Source organism: Betta splendens, chromosome 6 (assembly GCF_900634795.4).
Source record: "Betta splendens chromosome 6, fBetSpl5.4, whole genome shotgun sequence".
Classification (NCBI taxonomy): domain Eukaryota; kingdom Metazoa; phylum Chordata; class Actinopteri; order Anabantiformes; family Osphronemidae; genus Betta; species Betta splendens.
In genome coordinates, this window is record NC_040886.2 from 15,832,220 (window position 1) to 15,851,668 (window position 19,449).

The 19,449-nt window shown below is 47.0% G+C and overlaps 1 protein-coding gene and 1 long non-coding RNA gene across 3 annotated transcripts in view; one reads left to right on the forward strand and one right to left on the reverse strand.

The window, feature by feature from the left end:
- Positions 1-19,449, reverse strand: part of pparab (peroxisome proliferator-activated receptor alpha b) — a 72,895-nt gene that overhangs the window by 33,378 nt on the left and 20,068 nt on the right. The window lies entirely within an intron of this gene.
- Positions 559-10,210, forward strand: LOC114857107 (uncharacterized). Of its 2 annotated transcripts, XR_005897802.2 has the most exons (3): positions 562-1,241; positions 4,314-9,483; positions 9,566-10,210. It is a non-coding gene; the product is annotated as an uncharacterized LOC114857107 (long non-coding RNA). The 2 variants fall into 2 exon arrangements; XR_003786175.3 differs by lacking the exon at positions 9,566-10,210 and having other exon boundaries at positions 559-1,241; positions 4,314-8,466.

Here is a 19,449-nt window from a genome sequence, read left to right on the forward strand (position 1 = left end):
AGGGGAGAAAGGGGGAGAGAGGGAGGGAGCATGAGAAGGGTGGGAGATGGAGACACAGAAGGGGGGAGAGAGAGAGTCGGAGGGTGGAAAGCGCAGTGGGAGGGGTGGAGGAGGAAGAGCGACATAGAAATCCAGTCCTCCAGCGCGCAGACGCAGTGCACAGGCTCACGCCATGCTGCGCTCCACCACACAGCGCCTCACAGCAGCCGGAGAAGGAGCCACACACGTCCTGCTGCAGGATACCTGAAATATGCAGCGCCTCTGAGAGCAGCTTGAATTATTAACCTGATCTCGTACTGTAGTGGGGCTGCACCAGCAGCGCAGACTGGGAGCTCGCCCTCTGAGGGTGCATTAACTGTAGGAGCGACGCACGCACGCACGCACGCACGCACGCAGACTGTTTATTTCAGCAACGTGGCGAAGAATGCGCGTCCTTGCCCGGACTCCGTCGCAAAGCGAGCCCAAAGCCGAGGCTGAAGCCTTGCAGCTATTTTGGCACAAAGTCAAAATGCTGATAAGCATTTTTTTTTGTTTGGGGGGGGGGGGGGGGGGGGGGGGGCTCCCTTTCCTTGAGGAAAAACAGCTGCCACTCTCCTGGTGAAGCGCATTCAACAGTTCAGGGAAAAGTGGAGGAACACAAGCAAGAGATGCTGATTTGTCCCGTTTACAGTAGAGAAGTCGCAGAAAAGGACACACGAGGCTTAAATACGTTATTGTGTTGTCCCTAAATGAATCCATGCACAGGTTTACACGAAGAGGCCAGAGAGGGAAGTGAGGGGGGAGAGCCTCCACAGCCAGACCAGTTCCACCATCTTAGACTATTGATTATTCTTTGCTGTAGCGTCTCTCTCTCTCTCTCTCTCTCTCTCTCTGACGCTAGCTCTCTTTCTCCCTTCCGTCCCTCCCTCCCTCCCTCTTTCTGCTTGTGTTCTGCCACCTTCTCTGCTCGGTGATCAGCGTTTGGCTTTTTCCATTTGTGGCAGATTACTGTAACGCTATTGTACAACAACTTCCTGCCCTTTTTGGCTGCGCTTCTGAAAGCTGCATGGGCAGAGCTCGCGGCTTCAACTTTTTACCCTCGGCCCTGAACTGCAGGACCTCACTGAGGAAAGGAAAAGAGGAAAGGGAGATGTGAGATGTGTCTGTTGCTGTGGAACTATTTTGGTTGCATTGCTGCTTGTGCACTAACGCTGAGAGTTAATGATGGGCATGAGGGGACTGCGAGACAATGACAGAAAAAGGTGGGGGTTAAACTTTTCTTACTTCTCTGTGAACTTCTCAGCCTGGACTGAGGCTGTGATGTGAGCGGGCACTCGCTGACTGGTTTGTGTAACATGGCTTCTCGCGCTCTGGGCTGCTCTCAGCGCAGCCTCCACCCCGTTCCCCGTTCCCCGCTACAGCTGCACAGCCTCCGGACGCTCCGCAGCAGCGGTTTTCCCCTCCGCTCCCCTCTCGCCGCTCGACAGGTTTCACGCAGGAAAACGCCGCCGACGTCTGCACTTAATGCAGAGAACGCCGCGCGGGGCAGGTTGGTCCTGTTCTCCGCTCGGGTTCCCTGAATGAGACAGGAGGCTGCGCTGGCAGAACCCTGCTAGAACAGTGCAGCTGCACGTCACATCTCGCCATGCGTTTTAACCAATTGAGGAAACCCAGGACTCGTTATGGCTTTAATGTATAAAGCTGTGGTGTGTTCATCTGCTCAGGAAGCACAGTGCAGTGAATGTGAGACGTCCCAGCACAAAGTGCAGCGTCTGTGGAGCCGTGTGCTCCGTGTGCAGGACGGTGCCTTACATGAAGTTCATCCAAGGATACAGTGTTGGTTTTGGGTCGTCTGCCAGCTGTGCTCCTCTACGCCGTTCCTCTGCTGCATGCTGTTGTATTACACTCATCGTTTAGTACAATTTTTACACCTACTACCAACTTTAGAAGCGACCAAACAGGACATATCAAAAAAATCATCGTTTCAATAAACCTGAGGAGCAGGAGCTGCTCTTTGGTCCACGCAGGGAGAAGCTCGTGGTCGGGAACGCTGATGCATCTGCGCGATCGATCGCTATTGATAACGCATGGTGAAACAAAATGGCAGCCGCCGCCATGTCGTGGAGGGAAATGGAAGCGCTGATTTTATAAAAAGCAACAAGTGACATTTCTCGAGCTACACGTACTGCAGGCGTGTGGTGAATTTAATTGCATCTCAGTAGATGTCAATGTCGTGTTTCAGTATGTACCGGACTGAACATATAAGATAATCAGGAATTATTATCCCGATTATTCCACAGACGCCAGGACCTTGAACAAACCTTCAGACTCACAATGACTGGGCCTGACCTCGTTTAGCACACGTGCCGTGATCCGCTGCTGCCACGAGAACACGCCAAACGCGTATTTAAGCATTTGTCAGCCAAGGTAAATGCTGCGTTATGCAGAAGGGCAGATAAGGCGAAGAGGACGAGGACGGATGAGAGGACAAAGATGAGGTTTCCTATAGCTCTCCCTCTAGACCTCCAGGAGAGCTGACGGTTGTATTTAGTCATTTGCAAACTTCAAGGGCGCGTTAGGTGGCGACGGTAGAAGAGGAGCAGCGCAGCGCTTGGTCAGCAGCCACTGCTAGAAATGATATTAGGCGCATACAGTAACCCAGAGGCATGCAACGTATCTCTGCCCTGCAGGAAGATTTTACAGTCTGCAGGAGAAGGAGCGGAGTACATGAGGTGGTCTTGCTTAAGCCCTGCACGTGTCTAAACAACTTCTCTATTACACCCAAGACCTTTGAGGGCACTCCCCATCGAGCGGGGAACAAAGGCCATGACCCCGAGGTCAAAAGCGTTACACGGGAGGTCAAGCGAGCCCATTGACTGCTGCGTAGCTGTTTGCTTTAAGAACGTAAAGATTACTAACACATTAACTAATGCCGATTAGGGGGTTATCCCTCATGGGGCTGAAGTCCCAGGGCAGCACATCACGTCTTATTAACACAATCTAACCTTTGACCCCACCAGCCACCTCAGGCAGCCATCTGTGACGGCCGCTTTCTGCTCTCTGCTCAATGCTCACTCGCACGCAGGCGAAGGAGCAACGTGAGGCGCAGGACAGCTTGATAAAAACAACTGTTGTCTGGGCAAATTATAATACACTCAATCACTGCACAGCTTCTGGATCGCCAAGGCGCCCCCATTCAAAGATCACCTCAAAACAGCAATACCGCCAATAAATACAAGCTTCCAATGAAGTATTATTATTTAAAGGCCAGCAACTTTCAAGTGAAGTTCATAAAATGGGGGCGTGTGCAACAAAGTTCTGATCACAAAATGGTGGACACAAGACATGCGCAGTATTGATGTACCAGATATATCAAGATGATGATGTCCCAGATAATCATATGATGAAAGGCACGAACAGCAGCTTGTCTTCACAAAGTCTTTGTGCCATGACGTTCTAATTTACTGAGTGTGAAAGTAGATGCGTCACACTGAGCTGTTTTAGCCACAAGTTTCCAGAAAGTGTGTTAATGATGCCTCAAATCGGAGCCTTACATTTTCTCACAATCTTCAAACTTAATGTTTGGAATCATAATAATTGGAAAATAAATTAGCAATATTAGTTTTATAGAAACATACGGAGTGATTCATTTTATTTCTGCAGTGTTTTCCCTAAGTTTAAGTTCATGCTTTTGTGAGAATGTAAAAGTTAAAAAAATATTATTTCAAGTTGTCTGTCAAAGTTGGAGATATCACACATAAGCACTTTTGAAAAACTGTGAATTAATTTTAAAATACCTGTTTTTTCAATTTATTCTTTGTCACATAAGTCACATACCAGGATTAATTATATTGCCCTAAATTAAAATTAAACCCTTGTACAAAACTATGGTAAACTTTCCAAAGTGAATATAAGAAAATATATTTAAATATTTTAGCCACAAGAAACAAGCTTGTAAATGAGGTTTTTACGTGTGCAACCATTTGCGTGATTTGATTTAAATATCTATTTTTTTTGCTAATTGAAGTCTAATAACTGGAAGAACTACTGTATAATTTATGACAGAAGGCGATACTTTTAGTGGCATATTTTAAAAAGAAAAAACAATTGTAGATGAACAAACTGTTGCTATTGCTCAGATTTATTTGACCGAATCTGCAATTTAATCTAAACAGTAATATGTAAGTATGTCTGATCTGATTAGGAAAGCTGTGACCACGGTAAGGCGCATGCACATTCTGAAGAAGCTAAACACGTGGAACGGCCACGTACGCCTCCATTAATATTAGTAAGAAGATCGAGCAGGAAGGAACTCACCTTGCTGTTTCTTACAGGACTCTGACAGAAGAAGAGGTGGAGAATAGACAGACAGTGAGAGAAAAAGCAAGTGAGAGCTTCTCCTGGGAACAAGCTGGAAATTATGGACCTATTCGATATCAGAGCTCGGAGTGGACAACCTATCCAAAGAGGGACGCACCCTAACTGTAACCAACAGCTACTTCTGGCAGCCCCTCAGCAGCCAAACATATTGTCCTGGATCAGGGCAGCTTTTGTAAGGCAGCATCGAACTAGGGCAGCTTAGGCAAAGAATTCACAGCGAACTACGTTAATCATAAAATTTAAATATAGATAAAAAAAGGTTCAAATGCAAATACTTTTTTTTTCCAAATTCAGATCGAGCAGCTCTGAACCCTTCTTTTCTTTTAGACACGTTAGATAACGTGATAACATACCAGAGAGCTTCTTTTAAATTAATTATGTCGAGCTGTGTAAATGTTCCAACATATTTTTATTCATCCTGTTATATTATAAAGCAAAGTCAAACACTGGAGAAATCTGCCTACGCCTTCTACTCTCATAAAAGATTTTACCTGAGGCTTCAACAAAGTGAAAAACACATTTTAGCAAGAGGTGTGTAATAAACTAATGCATGAAATTAGATTACATTTATTACAGGATCTAAAACAATTCATCAAAGGACCTATTTTAATTATATCAGCTGAGTAATCTGGGAATTATCTATTTAATAAAAAAGAAACAATTATTATTACTGTATGAGTGTTTACTAAATTGAACTGTGAATAAATCGAGTCACCTCATGTTCAAGGACAAATTCTTAGAAGTCAGTTAAGCATAATGATAAAAAACTGAATCCAGCTTTCTGTCTTCCTCATCGGTCTGCACTGGGCTTGCACATACCTGAACTCCCCGTTTGCAGCTCTCCCCTGAGGGCTCCTTATGCCTGCTTTTAAGAGCCCTGGTCATTTCGTTTTATTCTCACCCAACACTAAGCCAGGAGAGCGCAGGCCTGGCATTTCAGGGGCCACGTCACAATGCCTGCGTCTGCGCTGCAGGGCTGCACCGAGCCCTGCAGCCGAGCCACGCTCACTCAACAAGCACTGTGTGTGCTGGTCTGTTATCTTACACACTCTCTCCTCGCATCCTCCATCCAGGATGTTAAAACATGCAACTAATACACTTCATCCATTTCATAAACACACTCTCCTGGTGCCTGCAACCGAGCCTTCGGCCCCTGAGTCACGTCACAGCACATTCTCTCGTCCGGCTGCCACAGAAAACTTTGCCTAGTCACAAAATAGCTTTGATGAAAAACAAGTGAGTGAAGAAAAATTGTAGACTTAGTCCAAGTCCCATTTAATGAGCCTGATGATTGCTTCTAACTTTCTGCACATTTAAAAAAGCCCTTAAGCAGAAATTGATCCTGAGTTGGAAGTGACAAGAATAAAAACACTGATTAAGTAGAGTCCACTTGTGCAGACATACTGTAATTGATGTGCATAATGTTATTAGCAGGAGGACTTGCATCCATGTGGGAGAAAAGGAGTGTTTCACTGGACAGCTGCATAAACAGAGGTTTTATTACTGCATGTGCTAGTTCTGCAAATTTAGAGACACTTTCAATTGCAGTAAAATATTTTTTTAGGGAGAGCAAAATGATGCAACTTAAATTTGGCAGCAAACTGGTCTAGCACCAGCATCATGTTTATTTATTTTATTTATTATGAATTTTATTCCTGAAGTTAACAATTTAGTTTGCACAAACTGATGAGTTGTTTCTTTTTACAGTTGGTTCACTGTTTTTGCACAGCACAGTTATGTGGAACATTATTTCCTTTCAATTGTTTAAAATTAGTTTTTGGTTTTTTACACTATTTTAAAAAGTACTCCTCATCAATGCTCTTCAGAATTATAAATATTATTACTATTATACGATGGAGCTTTGTTCCATTATTATACGTTAGTAGGAACGAGTAGAAGGACTATGGTGCTAAAGATTATGGTTACGAATAAATAAATATATTTGTGTATTTGTAAACATTATTAATGCTAAATTTTGCCGATTACAGTCTCAGCTCAGTTTAGATGAAGCATGCTGAGGAGATGAGGGTTAATATTTGCAGCTCCACCCACTGTCATCATCATCATTAGGCCAAAGGTGTAGACAACACATGGGAAGCAGCGATACGACAGCCTACGACCTCTCACCAGCTTGGAGAGGCAGAGGGTCACACAGAGGACATGGCGGTACAGGGAGAAGTCAATCTTATCCTTCCGTTGCACCACAGGCCTGTGTGCAGTGGCAGCAAGATGAGTTACAGGGTTTTCCAAAATCCACACTCATTTGGCTGGAAGCGAGGCATCAGGGCCGTGTGTGTTTCAAAGGAAGCGCTGAGGAAAGCGTTTTTTGTGGCAGCACCCGTGCACTTGACAGCGTGTGTTAGGCTGTCTCTCCGTCTTTACTCCGTCCCTACACCGACTCAATCTCCCTCAAAACCAATATCCGTCATCTCTAATAGCCCCAAACCGCCTGTGGCCTGTTGGTGTCACAACGGGGAAGAATTCTACCTTGTCTTGTCCTGATATTTATCTGTACACACAGTGTTTGTCATCCTTTCTGAATGGTACACATTATTCTGGCTTAGAGGCTCAGAAAGCAAGCAGCACCAAACGATGAGACATCAGCTACTGAACCGCTGGCAACTGAGCTCAGGACTAGGAGGGCGATAACCTGGCACAAGACCAGCCACTAATGCCCCTTAAATGTCAGAGACTGCAGTAAGGACGGGTGACTGCAAATACAAGAGCACATCCATATTTCAATATGGCAAACGCTATAATGTGTTAAAGCATCCCAGCAGGAGAAAGAGAGGACTGATGGAAGCAGCTCCAACGCGTGGTTGTCGCTATTCTGCCGAGTTCAGAGCGGATCGGTCTCTGTCTCTCCCTCTCCCTCTCTCGCTCCCTCTCCGCAGACGTAAATCTACTGGGGTGGAGGTCCAAGGGGGGACGGGGTTGAGTCTGGTGTTGGGGGTGGGGTTGGATTGCTGAAGAGAGTGATCTTTTTTTCCAGCGGGGTGAAAGGCGGACGGTCATGTGTGCAGACCTCATGACAAAAGGCCCTTTTATGTGCAGCGTATGCAGATAGAGGAGGCTCCTTTGTGCACAGATGGAGATCCCATGCCTGGGTCTGCCTGCGGCGGAGAGGGAAGGGAGGGAGGAGAGAGGAGTGTTGGTGAAGGGAAGGGAGGGGTGTCTCTGGCACTGAGTGCCATCACTGTGTCTGGTGGGGGAGGGGTCACAGAGAAGGAGAACCAAGCCACCCTGATCCTACCAAATTCACACAATAGGGAGGAGGGGCCAGAAGAAAGGATACAGAGTGGGATCACAGATCGAGCCCCATCTACTGTCTATGAAGTGGACCAGAGCCTCACGTTTTACTTATTAATCATGTTCAGCGTTTGCGCTAACACACTTTACTAGAAACAGACAATGTGGACCAGAAACTCGAGACAATAAAGGAAATTGTGTTAAACCAGATATTAGGGATTAGGCCTGTTTTTAATAATCCCATGCACAGAAACATCACTTATCACACATTTACTCTATATCACTGGACCCGTGTATTCACTCATAAATGCCTGTGCTGCAACCTGCTGCTGATTAGAGTCTCAGTGGAAGGTCCTGGTGCCACCGCTCCACTGAGGGCGAGGGACCTCCCACTGACACCCCGTCTGTTGAGAAGACGTCACATCCTTTAAACAGCCTCCTCCCACTGACCAGGACGAGTTAGCGCTCAAGGCCAGGCAGATTCCTGTCCTGTCAGAGCACCGAGTCACCGGCGGACAGATGGACAACGCCCCCCGCAGTAACAACTACGTTAACCCCTTCCCTTAAGGTTGGAGCTGCTCAGACGCTTCCTTCAAGCTGAAGGTTCTGGAGGCCAAACACAGGGAAACGGTTATTATAGGGACAGTTAGTTATGTCTAGTCAGACCAAAATGTAGCTTTTTGGCCCTCACACAGACGCTGTGCTTGGTGATAACCAAACACTGAGCACACACAAACAAACCATCCCCACCGTGAGCACGGTGGTAGCAGCATCATGCTGTGGGGCTGCGTCTTGGCAGCGGGCTCTGGAAGGATTCTGCAGGATGAGGGTAGAATGAAATAAAAAAAAAAAAAGAAAGTAATAAAAATCTGGAAAAAATACTGATGCAGTCTGCAAGAGAACCGCAACCTGGGGAAACATTTGATATGCAGCTAGACAATAACACAGAGCATCCAGCCAAAACTACACACAGTTGGTGCTAAAGCAAACTCTTAATGTTCTTCACTTGCTGAGTCGGAGCCTAGATTTCAATCCAAGTGAGATTCTATGGTTAGACATGAAAAGAGCCTTTCATTCATGATCCCCTGACAAAACCTGAGCTGTCCGATTTACTGTCCAGATGTGTAAAGCTGAGCAGGATCTAGCAGCCGGGGTCCATGATGTCACTGCCTCCAAAAACGCATCTACTAAATTAAAATTTGAAAGCCCTCAATATGAATATGTCACAAACACGGCAGCAGACAGGTTAGACCCTCGAGCAAGAAAAGTCAGGTGAGAAGTCAAGTTGGTTTCCAAGGACTTAATAAGTACAGGAGTAGACGAGCTAGAGGTCGGGAAAGCTGAGCAACTAGAACATCGCACCCACAGAACATCAACATACAATAAACCCCCATCGCCTCTGGTGGCGTTACAAACATTATAATGAGTTCACTACAACTATCCATACTGCTGCGTAAACCAAGCTAGCTGGTTTTTTCATCTCTTTATGCCTCCTAGTGGTCAGGGTGTAGACAGACGTTTAACTACAGTTCTAATGATAGCTCTGATGATTATCATGATTATATCAAAGTATTAGTAAGCAATCAAAGTGCTGCTTCCTGTGCAACTGGAGGTACTAACAGGATACAGTCTCCTCTAATTTACGTAAAACTTACAGTAACGATGTTACAACCACTGCAAGGACCGATTCTGATTTTATGCTAACAGAAATGCGCTTTCTCGGTCTCTCTCTCAAACTCAAGCGACCAAGCCGATAGTGAGCCTAACAAGGTACACTTAGGCTAATTAAAGCGATTAGGCCTCTTTGTCTGCTGCTTCGGCCCAACCAGCGCTAAGCCCGCCTGCAGTCTGCCTGCAAGGAGACAGGATTGAAAGGTTGGCACTTACCTCGCTCTCCTCTATCTGATCCTCTGTTGCTACACTAGTTGCCAACTAAAGGCTTTCTACCCCTCCACAGACTGAGCGGCGACGGGAAGGCGAACACGCCGATCGCTATAGCTATGAGACATGTATCAGTCGTATATTTCTTGGATCTGTTGAGTGTATCACTGATTCCAAACACACTACATTTTGGTAAAAAGAGTCAGAGACTGAGTGAAAGGAACAGAGACAAGATGGTGATGAAGATGGCGATGAAGAGGAAAACTCTCTTTGGCATGCTCCATATCCGCTTGTCTCAATTGGCCTGTAAAATCTTCGAGACTGGAACAAATGCAAAAAGCGCTGACTTGCTTGCACCAAAAAATCCTGAAGGCTTTTCAAATGAGCTCACTCTCACAATGGTGGGGTGCCCAGAGCAGGGTGAATGTAGGTCTGGGATCTGAATGGCACAATGTGTGAGAGCCAAACAGGGGAGCGGTGAAGTGAAGGCTCAGGACCCTCCAGGCTGCCTACCACCGTGTGGAGCTGAGCTTCGGCTCCCCTGACCACTAACACCACTACAGCCGAAGCCACGCCGCCTTTTACTGCAGGCCTGTGCCTCATCACAATGGAACTCTACTGAAAAACTGAATGTTGCTAAGCATCAAATAATCTAACCTCAGGCTGCTTTATTGATAAGATTAGATTTTCTACATACGAGGACTTACACGAGCCTACATTTGACTGTTTGTCTGTCGGATGCTGCATGCTGGTGATGTCTCTTTAAGAGAAGGCTGCGAGAGCTCTCCGCTTTGTTGCTCTTCCTATTTCTACTTTCAAACTTCATTTGCAGCCCTCGCAAAGATTTCTAGAGTCGTTGTCTGGACACTGGAAGGCGCTTTCACCAGCAGCCAATCTTCCCAGCATGCCTTGTGGCGGGGCCGGCTTTGTTCACAAAGTTAACTGTGAAGTTGCTTAAAGTTAGTGCAAGTTCGTATCAGATACATTATATATTGAGACATGATTTAGCTTTTCACATGTGCACCCTGTTATGGGATTTACATTTGCAAAGCTTTTCATTGCAGCAGTATTAAATATTCTTTCAAGAGTCTCTTTTGGTCTGTGTAAATGACATTTACACCACCGCCACAGAAACGTTTCCACACGCTTCCTTTAAATTGGGTTTTTTGGGACAGAGCGGGCTGCAGCATCTGGTGGACACCTGCAACACTGCAAGTCACCAGAGAGAATAAGAGAGGCCTTTGTGATTCTGCTAAGTCAGCAGATCTGGGCCAGGGGGTAGTGACCCTTTGTGGACCGGTCGGATCACAGTCTTCAGCACAGGAGTCATGCTTCCAGTGCTTATCACTAAATCAAGAGCAATGTAGATAAAAATGGGCAAAATCGAGTCAGTGGGCTCTTTTCCAAGGTCACTGATACAGACAGGACATGTCAGAATGACCTCTGTGGTTCGTTTGAACCTAATCAGGCACTTTGATCGAAAACAAGCACACACACAAATGGTGTCAAACAGTAAATCTATTGCTTAAACCTCTAATTAATCACTAAGTAACAAAAATGATGATGATAAAAAAAATGACAAATTTTTAATGTTAATATTTAACACATTTTGCTGTCCACTGGCAAAATGTAGGTCTCTGTGACAAAGAAATGAGATTCAACATGTGTTTGAGCTTAAGCCCTTCAGACCTGTATCCAGTCCGCGCCATGAGCGCCTTCATTTACGAGAGCTAATCGCTACAAGTGAACCAGATCACAAAGGGACAGTCACTGACACCAGAGCAATTATGTTGTACAGCTCTAATCCTTTACACAGCACTTAGGACAGTTTTAAAGGCCACCGGGGCACAGTGCAGAGCTCCCTAACTGGTGAGGGTGCAGTTTGGTCCATTTTACTGCCACTAGGGCTCGGGCCCGATTGTTAAGACAGGGGAAAGTAATCCCTAGAGTCAGGCCGCTAAACCTGCTCCGTCCCCGTAACCATGGCAGCAGACAGGTAGTGTCTGGGTCACAGGGCAAACACGTCCGAGCCTCGGCGCTGGCTGCCAGTTAATGAAAAACTAGCCTGGTGTGAACGCACGCACATGTGCACGTGTGCTGTCCATTTACATAAACACAAACACGAGATGAGGGGAAGTTGTCAGTTGAGCCGAGCACCGATACAACTGGTGTTAACCTGAGTTTCAAGATGCGATCGAGTGCTGAACACTGATGGCCTAAAATGCATACATGTCTATGAACACACCAGCTTTTCTGTTTCTGTTCATTAAAATCTCTCCTTCCCTCCACTATCGAGTCCATGGAAAGTCTGGCCATAGTAACCTACATATTCCCACAAATAAAGACACGTCGGCTAACAGACGCATGGAGCAGTTTGATTTTTCGTCGGTACAAAACGATGGTGCGGCTCGTCTTGCCCTTTTAAAGGAACACATGATCTCCCCATAGTCTTCTCTCTGTTTACCAGCTCGCCTCTCTTTTCAGTTGCTATGAGACACTCCAGCTGAAGCCAAGGCTTCCACAATTCATTACTGGAGGAACAAAAGCCAAAGCACCGGACAAAGCAGGGCAGACCAACTCAAACCAGCTCCCACTTAACACACACATCACACCTCTGAGTGCTCCGCTGACACACAAACGGCCAATTCAACACCTCCCGGTTCTCCTTTCTCATTTTCCATCTCGCCGAGAAAATGCTCCAGATATACAGCAGAACGTCAACAGGTTGGAGATAGAAGTTGACAGATTTACGTGCGCGTAGTGAAAGTTTTCTACTCCTTCGTGAGAATTCGAGGTGAAACCAAACTAACCGCAAAATGTGTGTTTTCTGGCGGGCTGCACGTGTTTTATGAGAGTTTGGTGTCAACGGCTGAAAAGGCTACAATGCGCCATCAGTGCAACATCACCTGTCTCTGGCTTCCCACCAGTTCTGCCTCGCCAAATCATGAAACATCTCTTTTTAGTCCAGCCAATCAGATCTCAATCTGTGGCTGTTCTCATGCAAAGAACGGAAGGGGAAGACCAATGAGGAATGAGCCTCCTCCTTCCCTTCGTATCCTACACACGCGACAATCACCGTCTGAGAAATGCCAACGGACGGGCAATCAGTCATTGTAATTAGGCTGGCTGCCATTCCCAAGCCTTCATAATTCAGACTGGAGCTGGAGGACATGGGTGAGAGCCCAGCTGCCGGCTGCCACGGCCCGGTACCGGCACCGGCACCGGTACCGGCTCGCCCAAACCTCGAGGCGGACCACTCCCTCGCCCCTCTCCCGAGCAGCATTATGAGGGGGCTGGCTGACTGCAAAATTAAAAAACTCCCCCCTCCACCCCCAACCCCCTCCCTTCCCTCCTTGTCCACATCCCAAAACCGCTCCCACTCACACTTTCTTTTCACTGCACTGCAGACTTTTGTTCTCCGAACTGCTCGAGTGCATGAGCAGACGCCTCGCGCTAAGAAATTGACTTTTAAAAACAGGAAGGCTTCTAATCTAAACATATTAAGCCCGGCTGTAAATCTGAGCTGGTGTCAGTATCCCTGTGCCGTTGTATTTGAAGGTGTAAAGTCCACAGAGGGGCATTGTCTGCGCTGGAGGGAATGCTGGATTTAAAGCACAGACCTGCCTCGCTCCATTCACAGCTAAACAGGAAGCCACGGCAGCATTCTGAGGAGATTTATTTGATTTGCTTACAGGCCGTAGTGGACTCAGAAACTTGCTTTGCCTGTCGTATAGGACCTGAAGTTTTCTTGGCAGTGAAATGAAGAACTGCAAGTTCAGCCAAAATAGACAATAAAGCAGAATGGAGAAACATGCCAAATTGCTGGAGCAATTCAGTCCAGAGGCTCATTTTTCCAAAATGATTCACACTGGAAAGAAAAGCATTTCCCTGTCCTTAGATGAACTTGTGTGTGCTCTCTGTCGGCTTTACAAGGAAGCGAGAGGGAGGGAGGGGGTGGGGGCGGGCACACACACACACACACACACACACACACACACACACACACACACACACACACACACACACACACACACACACACACACACACACACACACACACACACACACACACACACACACACCACTGCAAAATCTTTGCTCACTGTGGAATTAGGTCATGCGCATAAAAGCCCCGAACAAAGACAGAAATACTAACATGAACTTCTTTAAAAAGACATTTTCAAAGTCACAGAGGAAAACCACATGCATGGAAAAGCTCCACTGAGCTCGGCCCAGCGGGATAAGTGCGGTTCACATGTACTGTACTCGACTCTGTAAGCTAGCAGGCAGTATCGCGATGGGACAGCGTTTTTATTTAGCCCGTGCTCGGTTTTAAATGCAGCTGCAACGCAGTTTCGGAGGCAGGGGCGACTGACTGGTACCGGTTCTGCATCAGTCAGCAGAGTCCTGGAGATGCTTTACTGGCTTGTCTGGCTAAGCCGCCTGACAGCGTTCACCTGTTCCTCCTCCGTCCTGCAAGATGGCAGTCAACACTCCGCTGCAGCGCGCTGCAGAGCACAAGATGCCATTATTTGCTCATCAGAGCGCCTTTGAAATGCAAATGCTCTAAATGAATATGACAGAACACAACAGCCCCTCCAGCTGTAGCCTGGTATCAGTAAATGCCACGATATAATAAAATCATTTCACAACAAAGCCTGTCATTGTGCTAAAGCGCGGCTTCACAGTGTGTCAGATAACATCATATCTACAGCTTGTGACGTGGGAATGCATCTGGCTTCGCAAATATCAACGCATTAAGCCGCACAATTAAATTAGACAGAGTGCACTAATCGAACATACGTGTGGGGATACGTGGAAAAGTTGAAAGACGTCTGCATGGCGTTGCCAGGTCTGTCTCCAGTCTTAGGATTGTATTGCTCCAAATGAATAGGCTGCTCCTGTTTGCAGCGATAACATGACATCAGATTAATAATAAGAGAATCAAAACACACGTGGGAAGTTTCGCATTGTTAGTTATTCCTCTGCTGAGCCATCGCTTACTTATCAGTTTATGCTCAGAGCTGCTATTAAATGATGAGCGCCACAGCAACAACTGGAGAACCGAAAGCACTAATGTCACACACACACGCACATGCACACACACACACACACACACACACACACACACACACACACACACACACACACACACACACACACACACGGAGCAAGTGAGACGAAGCAGGTTTGTGTCTCTAACCTCTGGATGTGGAAAATGACCGACAAAATGAAAGTACATAAGAAGAATGATGGCTGACTTTAAGTAGAAACAGAAGTACAGTACGAGCGCTGCAGCAGTAGGAGCCAAACTGCAAAATCAGCTTTGGCAAAAAAGGTACGGCACAAAACAACGGACAGCGAGAGTGAGAAGTTGAACTACAGAGCTGCTTATGAGCCTCACAGTAACTCACAGTCCTGCATCGCTGACCTTTGACCAGCGCGCAGAAAATAAGAGGCCTGTGACAAACAACAAGCTCCTTATTTTCAGTTCAAGTGTGTAGTTGTGCTCAGACTTTGAGTTCAGCATCTGTCTGTTTGAAAATATTAAAAACACACTCGTCCTTAGCACCTGTTTGTCGTCTTCATTTGGAGGACATGGAGTAAGAAGCAAACAATAAGTTGAGGTGGTGCCCGGCGTCATTTATTGGTTTTGTTGTGCGATCAACAGCCAGATTTGTGAGTCTGACAAACCACAGAAATGACAACTTGTACTCACATGTTCACTGTTCACAAACACAGGACACAAAGTAATAAAGAGAGAAGCAACAACCCCAGTGAAAATCAGACAGAACAAAAAGTATAAAACAAGTATTTTAAAGCAAAGTGACCTTGACCCAGAAGATGAACTTCATTGATATTTGCTTTCACTTTGCGCAAATTACACTCGTCACGTTGTAAGAACGTTAGAATATTTACTATGCATTTTTCCCGTATTTCACTTAACAAATAGGTATGACTCACTTAACATCGAGCACATGGCGCAGCACAAAGAAAAGTTGCGCTCACCTCACCGTGACGACGCACCGCGCGTCCGGAGCTCGTCAGCTGCGCGTCCGCGGACAAAGTCACGGAGAAGAAGCGGTGCGTTCACGCGTTCGGGCGCGACTGCTGCGTGTTGTTTTGCCGCCGCTGCTTGTAATCTGCGAGGTGCTCTGACGACCGTCGTGAGGACGGGATTACGCACATCCCAGTGGAAGCTTTTGATCTGTTCCGTCCGCTGCGCGCGGGCTGTCCCCGGTGACCGCGCGCGGCTGCACGGCGGCTCTGACTCACTCTGGAAGACGTTATCACCGCATGACCATGTTTCGTGATCAGTTACTGGTTCTGTGTTCAGGTCCTGGTGCGCACGTGGCTGCACAGCCGTGGGGTCGTCATTGTTGAGCCCAAGCGCTAAACTGCAAAACTAGTGAGAGTGATTGAGGAAGCAGAACCTTCTCTGCTGAAGGATTCAGGACCAGGTCTGGGTATTTAACGTTAATGCATATCATCATCGTATCTGCAGCATATTTGGAGGTTTTGCTCTGAATAAATGTCTGTCAAACATCTGTTGAACAACTGTTTTATTTTCAACTACACTTTACTTACTTTTATTTAAATTAGCAGTTGCTGTTTGTCTATGTGGATTCTTATTAAAGCATAATCCGCTGATAAGCTGTGAGCTGCTCTATGGAATAACAGTCAAAACAGCAGCTGTGCCGCATTTGCTCCATAACAACGTTTAGGAAACCTGGTGCATTAAGTATACTTTATATGGTCTCACATTCATATCCTCTCCCCCGTCAGGCAGCGAGCGTCTCCAGGGCAGGCAGGCCACTCACTGCAAGCCTTCAGCCAGGCCCGGGGCCTCAGGGATGCTTTAACGCTGACTTGAGCGATCCCTCAGAATAACTCTCACTGTATCTTACGTTGCACCTGTTGCACGGGCTGCTGTAAAATACCAGGCTTGACAGACAGTAAACACAGGCTGCTGCAGGTTCCCTTCACCGGCACACAATCAAGTTTTACCCAGCAACATGGTTCACTTTGAAGCCAGGCCACTTAGGCCTCCTGATAGCTGCTATTAATACCAACCAGCCTTTATACTGAGGCGACTCATGTTTCTGTGAAGCCTCACTGAAATTCACGACGGTTTTGATCCTGATGCACTGCAGTAGCAACACAACCCTGTTGACCCCGCACTGCATAGAGACAAGGCTAATGAGATTAACTGCATGAGTGTGAGCGCTGTTTGTGACGTAGCCTCTCCAGATTGAGCGTGCACAGCTTTCAGGCGCGGAACCGTCATGTGACAAATCACTGCAGTTAGGAGAGCAAGGATTACTGGGTGGGGTGAACGGGTTCGTGGAGTGGTGAGCTCAGGGCATGAGCCAGGCAGCGCGAGCTCGCGGCAAAGGGAGCAACGGAAAACATCACGTTTCTGACTGTTCACACGAAACAAGTCTTTACGCAGCCACGTTCGTGAAGTCACATTGTTTTTAGGATATTTACGAAGTGTTTCATTGCATGTATGAAGCAGCTTTTTAATGCTGGGTCTCAACAGAGCGTCCCGTACCCCCGCTTTCCGTTAGGATTTGCCATTTCCTGGAATGTCAGATAAGGCAGGCTGCTGATTGAGACGGGTCAGGAGCGGTATGTTAGCACAACCAGTGTGCCAGCGATTCACTGCAGTTTGTCCAAAGGCGGCGTGTTTAGTCCATGCAACCTTAATACGCTTCAATGCAAAAAACTTTTAATGCAGCAAGAAAAAAACATTAGGTTTTATTCTCAGTAGAGTTAAGGAAAATAGACCATTTGTCAAATAACGATAATAAATCTGCTCATAATTTCATGATCGTCGTCATCTTCTCTGTTGTGAACATGTTCTTCACCTTATAATAAATTAAACTGCAACTACTGTCTGACGGCTGAAATGAAAGCAGGAATGTGTTGCCAGCGTTATTCCAACAGCTTCGAGTGTTAAAGGGTGTTTTTTAGCTTTCACTTTTAGTGAACTCCAGAAGTGGAAGCACCACGAGACTTTTGCCCCCAACGCCCGCCCGTCCTGCAGCTCCACGCACACACGCGCACAAAGACGCCACTATGCTTCTGCTTTTGAAATCGAATCAGCGACTTGACGCGATGTTAGCGCTTTAGGAGAAACTGCTGCTCAGGCTCAGCACTTTGATTAAACACACGCTGACCTCTGGGCCAGAGACGCAGCTGTATTTAACTTCAGCCTCCTTCACGCTGGTCATTTAAGATGGTTTCATTGCACCAACGCGCCGCCTCGCTGCATCACAGGGGAATTTCCTGAGGGAGCGTGAGGAGGAAAAAGGCCACAGCTTGCATCACTGGGACGGGTTTGTGTTTCACCAGACAGACCTCATGCTCATGTTTTGATCCAAATGCGTCACATCCTCTATATGACACAGTTTTCATCCCTCGACTACTTTGATATCATTCATATCAAGCTTCAATCATGCAAATCGTGAATTCTCTTTCTATTCCGACCACATGCCACGAGCATAAGCAAACACGCTGAACTTGAAATAATGGGAGATTCCTCTTCTTCCTCCCAGGGGAACTACTCCTGGTGTTCACACACACACTCTGGCGCTGCGCAAGTTAAAAAGCCACATTTGCATTCAAAGTCACTCGGTCCATTGTGCGACGGAGCCTGAATGCACACGTCTTTAACCTGTTCCTATACTTCGCCGCACACAATGACTCTCTTATGCTGCTCAGGATCAAGAGTCCAGACACAACACGCTTGCAAATGCGAAACCCCTTGATATTTAGATGAAGGATTACGACTTACTTGTCTGGCTGCTTTCTCTGGGATGCGGCGGCGTTTACGCGAGCGCGTGAACCCGCGCCTCGGCGTGAAGCGGCGAGGTCGCCGCCGGCTGCGCCGCGACGCTCCCTGACCTCCGACTGTCTGGAGGCTCCCTGCACACTGAGCCGCCCTTATTTGTAAACACGGTGACACGCCAGCATTCTCCATGCTCATCCTGCAGCCCCTGAATACGGCCGCCGAGCACAAAGAGCTCATTCTCACGGCTTTTCAGTCCCCGTTTGTTCGTGGAATGAAATTAATGAAATCCAGCTCCATTTCCATAAGCAATGGCCGATACATTGAACACTGAACGACCTGAAGGTGATGCTGGGTCTCAGTAGTCCCCAACATGGTGACACAGCCACGGTGCCTGGCATCAAGCTGGACTGTAAACTCATACTGGCCCAAGCTCAAAGTCTTGGCTGGAGCTAACTTTCTCACATTCTGCCTCGTGCTAACCTGCTCAACTCCAGAGCTAACATGTTCATTAAAGTCCCAGCAGGAGTTCCTACATGGGCTTCACCCTGTCATTGACAGACGCATGAATGACTCAATGTGCGTCTGGATGAAGGCTTAAGAATGAGGCCTGGGAGACAATGGAAACAGAGCTCGAGCGCCTTCAGTCTAAACAAAATCTCATTGTTCCTGTTTTCCACAGTTAGGGGTTAGACAACCCCCCGCTCCCACCACGTCAGTCCGCTGTCCCACCCCAGTCTCAGTGCACTCCGCCAACTCGGAGTGCTGTTAGTGGGGTTGGTAATTAAACAGGGCCTCCTCTCAGTTTCTCCCTCCATGGGGGGAGTCCCTGGAAGAAATGCGCTCCTCATTCTGAGCCCAGATGGCAGCTGATGAGGGATTAGCTGATAGCAGAGGCATGGCATACTCCCCACTATAATCTTCAATTAGTTCAGTTCATGGTGACATGTTGGGTGGACCTGCAGCTACCTTTCCCACGGCTTCTTCATAAACATCCCATCAGCGCAGTTAGCGAATGCTGTTCCTGCAGGAACCAGTAGAAAGATGCTCACTTTACAAACCGGTACATGGTTCGACGTCATTAAGCAATTTCTTTTAACGTCCCATGTAATTCCACCGTTTCACTGGTACTGTCCTGTGTGAACACATGTCGTGGCACCATCCCT